Raw genomic sequence first — 5030 nt, 5'->3', positions numbered from 1 at the left:
TAGCCAAAACATGGAAGGAGCCTAAATGTCCATCACCTGACGAATGGATCAAGAAGATGTGGTATATATTCACGATGGAGTACTACATGGCAATGAGAGGGAATGACATATGGCCCTTTGTAGGAAAGTGGATGGACCTTGAGGGTGTCATGCTGAGTGAAGTAAGCCAGGCAGAGAAGGACAGAAACCATATGTTTGCCTCACTTATTTCTATTCTATCTTGTGTTGCTGTTAATCCTAAAATACATTGGAAGTGAAAGAGAAAACTTGCAAAAGCATCATCATTTTAATCCTATTGTAAATAGTTTCTTGAATATCTGCAAGGTAATTTAACCCTTTTTAGAAGCTCTGTGTGTGTGTGTGTGTGTGTGTGTGTGTGTGTGTTGTGTGTGTGTGTGTAGCCAAAATTTTAGGAGTGAGAAGAAAGGAAGTTCAGTAAACCTGGATCTTGAGGAAAAAGACTCATGTTTTTGGTGTCTTTATTTTTGTTAAAATAAACAAAATGTTTTCAACTTCAATGCTCAACAACAACTTTGCATTAAGCGAATAGACATAAAAAGTATAAAATACATCTTAAAAGAAAACATCTAAAACAGGATTTCATAGATTGTTTCATCTTTATATGACATACAGTCTTCAGCTCCATCAAGCTGGGGGAATATGAGAGCCTAAAAACAGTAACTTCCCATCCCTAGCCACCAACTTTCTTTACTCTGTTCTTCGTGGCTTTCCAGGGAGTGACGAGTCTGTTATCATCCATGCTACCAAGAGCTGGCGTCTTTTCCTTTGTATATCCCCAAATCTACAAATGATTCATCAGAGTTTCTAAAGCACAAACTAAAGTTCTTTTGAATTGTTGTTCTAGAGAAAGGGCATTTTTCCCCTAGACTAATTAATGAAACAAATGAGAATCTCGAAACCCCTCCTTAGTTTTGGAGAAGATAGGTGGGAAAGGGGCCTGTGGTCTTCCGAGTTCACAGCTGCTGCAGCAAGCTCTGCCACCACGGGCAGCATCACACCTGTTCTAGTCCTACCCTCATATTTTCATCAAATCCCCCTTTTTCTTCACTCTTAATATAAGCTCCACGAGGGCAAGAACTTATGTCTCTTCTGTTCACTACTCTAACCTCAGTGTCTAGTGGGGTTTTTGATACTTGTTTGTTAAATGTGTTGAGTGTGTGTGAATATGGATGTGTGGGTTCTGTACGTGTGTGTGTGTGTGTCTGGTATATGTCTGCATGAACATGTATGAGTAAGTGTAGTGCATGAGTGTGTTTGTGGGTATGTGTGCATGGGTTTGTGATGATGCATGACGGTGTGCTGTATTCGAGTGTGTGTGTGTGGTATGTGTGTGTGAGCCCATGTATGTCTGTGCATGTGTGAGCAGGTATGCTCTGTGAGTGTGTGTGTGGGGGGGGCGTGTGTGCATACATACTCGCCTGCATGTGCACATTGAGGAAAACTGGGTTTGGACACCACGAAAGAGGAAGAAGGTCATGTGAAACTGACAAAAATCAGAGGATAAAAAATAATAAGAAAACCAAGTTCTAGATATATCGTATGATAAAGTTCAGCGTTCACCCTAAAGTGCAGTGTAGACTGAGCTCTCTTAATCCGTGCATCTGTCCCAAGATGTCACTGCAATTGTGTGAACAGGGTGTAAAAGTTCTAGGAGGTCACGGCTACCAATCAAGCCAACTGTAGATACACTCACATGAAGTACAATAGGGCCAGTTTAGGACTTACTAGTATTTAGAATTTACAGTTTTGATTCCTTTTGGAGTCCCTCTTTCAAGTTGCTTCTTTTATGTGGTACACTTTGTTAGAAGCTAAACAGTACATAGACTCTATCAAAAGTTGGAACGAAAGATTAAAATCCATACCTAAATTGAGTTTTGTAGATTATTGCTGGATTTCATTTATGTGGGCATAACTTGTCTCTTGTTTGGATAGATAATTCTCAGATACACAGTGTCACCTGCTTGGTGTTTACAAGGGAACATTACATATTACAATCTACTGGCAAGATTAGGAATTTTTTCCTCTATTAAAAAATTAGGGGGGGCTGGTGGTTCAGTCGGTTGAGGGTCCGACTTTGGTTCAGGTCATGATCTCACAGTTTGTGGGTTCGAGCCCCACATTAAGCTCTGTGCCGACAGCTTAGAGCCTGGAGCCTGTTTCGATTCTGTGTCTCTCTCTCACTCTGCCCCTCCTCTGCTCATGATCTGTCTCTCGAAAATAAATAAATGCTAAAAAAATTATATTTCAGTCACCATTTTAAAATAAATTATTATATAGTAAATATCATTCCTTTTTCTCATTATCCCATGCATTCTCTGATGGCTTTCTTGCCTTTAAAACAGTCGTAATAGCTGCTCTAAAATATTCCAGGTCTGGTGGAAAACACAATAATGTGACTCAAATGTAAACTGAGGTAGTTACTCCTGCTGCCCCATCAAGGCCCCTGCTTTCTGGTATAAGGCAGTCGGGATACTGAACTGGCTTAAGAAAAAAATTGTTTTCTTTAATGGCACATTTCTGGCTATGGACTCAGGGTCCCAGGAATAATGATCACATAGCTGCTTGTAGTAGAGAGAGAGCCCTCAAAACATAATACACATGCAATCGATGAGACTGGAAATTCCCTCAGGTTGGAGTTTATAAAAACTACTTGTGTGTAGAATCATGTGACAATGACTATGGCTGATTCCTGATTATTTCTAGTTATGAAATCATGTTGATTCTTAATAAGACAACAGGGGCTGAATCACCCTCATATAAGACATCAGTTTACAACTCGTATGGTGTTCCGGCACATTCCATACCTTGCACAGGATACACAAGGTATAAGAAAAGAAATGCATAGATAATGAACACCTCTGACCCGCTCTTGATCTCAGCTACATTGTGCTGTGGTCCTGGAACATATGGCCTCCGTAAAGTTTCAACTTTCAGGACTGTGGCTCTTCTCCTCATGTCTTACTACTTACCCGTGTCTCCATTGAAGCAAAAATAAGTTAATCAAATAAGAAGTGAAGTATGCCGTCATATTTGTTAAGGGGATTAATATGGTTACAAAGAATTTCTTTTCTGAGAATTAGATGCTTTCAGACCACTACAAATTGCCTGGGCCACAGCAGACTTCCTGTTCTCTTTTATAAACCTTCTGGTTGACAATCAGTAGAGCTCAAATGCATGAAACGGATCTGAGACAGCACTGGAACTGAGCCGAGCTCCTTTTTTGGTGGTGGAGCTTCATAAGGGGCCTACTGTCCAGAGATTAGGCATTTGGAAACACAAACTGTCATTTTATTTATGAAACGAGGCATGCAGGCTTGTGTTTGTAATTTCAGGACCATGCTATTCAGATGTCTTTGACTACAGCCCTGTCACTTTCTGGTTCCTTCCACTCTTTAGTGGGTAGTCTCTGTGGCTGTAACACAGCCATTCGGCTGGCTAAAATGACCACAGACGACTTCATTCTACGCACATCACTGCCATTTCTCAATTGGCCAAAAGCCACTGGTCAAAGTCTCGAAAAAAAAAAAAAATGAGGCTGCTTTTCCTATCCTGGGCCTGAGCAAAGCTTCCTCTGACAGTACTATAGATCCCAGCTGCTCAAAAAGAGAACAAAAATGATGGTGTTTATAATAATCAATCAGTCTGAGCTTGAGAATTCAACAAGCCTTACAATACAGACTATTAACATTTTCCAATCAATGCCAACCTAAGCATGTGTTTACAAGTGATCTTCACCTAAATTTCTCAGATTAAGACACTGATATGGACTTATGTTCTCGTAGAGCATGCACTTATCCTACATTAGTTGCTTGAAAAACATTTTTTATCACTTGCAGAAGAGTACTGTTGTGATTTTGTTTTATTTTTTAAGTACACGAGAATATCACTTTACTATCTTTGTTTTGCCCCCCTCAATAATTCCCTCTTCATTCATTCATTTTAATTACAGAATTTAAAAAAATGTTTACTTATTTATTTTTGGGAGAGAGAGAGGGCACACAAGGAGAAGAAGGGCAGAGAGAGAGACACAAAATGTGAAGCAGGCTTCCGGCTCTGAGCCGTCAATGCAAAGGCAGACACGGGACTTGAACTCATGAACCATGAAATCATGACCTGAGCCGAAACCGAATGCTTAACCGATTGAACCACCCAGGCATCCTTCATTCATTTATGTTTTAATCTGAGTATAGTTGATGCACAATGTTACATTAGCTTCAGGCGTACAACATAGAGATCGGACAAGTTTATACATTCGGCTATGCCCACCTTAGCTACCATCTGTCACCATACCGCACTATAAGAACATTATTGATTACATTCCTTATGTTGTGTCTTTTATTCCTATTACTTAATCATTGCACTTTATGAGGAAGGTCCTTTTTGTTCTATTGGAGTTAAAGTGCTTGGGAAATGCACAAAAAGTGAGCAGTTGCCTATCACGGGACAGTTGTTAGCATCCAGGCAAGTCAAGCATTGAGACTTATCTATCCCGGTATTTAAGAATATAAGTAGGGAGGTGCCTGGGTGGCTCAGTCGGTTAAGTGTCCAACTTTTGCTCAGGTCTTGATCTCATGGTTCGTGGGTTCGAGCCCCACATCCGGCTGTGTGCTGACAGATCAGAGCCTGGAGCCTGCTTTCGATTCTGTGTCTCCCTCTAATTCTGCCCCTCCCCACCTCATGCCCTTTCTCTCTCTCAAAAAATAAATACACATTAAAAAATATATATAAGTAGAGAAGTTTGGAGACCTGGCTCAAGGTTTTCTACCCTTGGATTGGCTAACCACTGAGCAAGTCACTTCACTTCCTTTTCTGTGATTTATTTTCCAGGCTCCACAATGCATCCTGCCTCCTTTCTGGAGGGAATTAGGATGAAACGTTTTACATATGAAAAAAATGTGAGCACTCACAGAACACAGGGCTCCAACAATATACTTATTGCACCAGGACCTCCCCTTGGCAAGGACTCAGAGGCTGTGGTCTGAGTCTTCTTCTTTCCAAGGAGGCACAGG

The 5030-nt window shown here is 40.7% G+C and overlaps 1 protein-coding gene across 1 annotated transcript in view; it reads right to left on the bottom strand.

Annotated features, from left to right (window-relative positions):
• DOCK10 (dedicator of cytokinesis 10) overlaps positions 1-5030 on the bottom strand; it is a 205965-nt gene that overhangs the window by 137720 nt on the left and 63215 nt on the right. The gene's annotated exons all lie outside the window — the stretch shown is intronic.

Source organism: Suricata suricatta, chromosome 3, assembly GCF_006229205.1.
Source record: "Suricata suricatta isolate VVHF042 chromosome 3, meerkat_22Aug2017_6uvM2_HiC, whole genome shotgun sequence".
NCBI classification, from domain to species: Eukaryota; Metazoa; Chordata; class Mammalia; order Carnivora; family Herpestidae; genus Suricata; species Suricata suricatta.
This window is presented reverse-complemented; position numbering and strand designations above follow the sequence as displayed.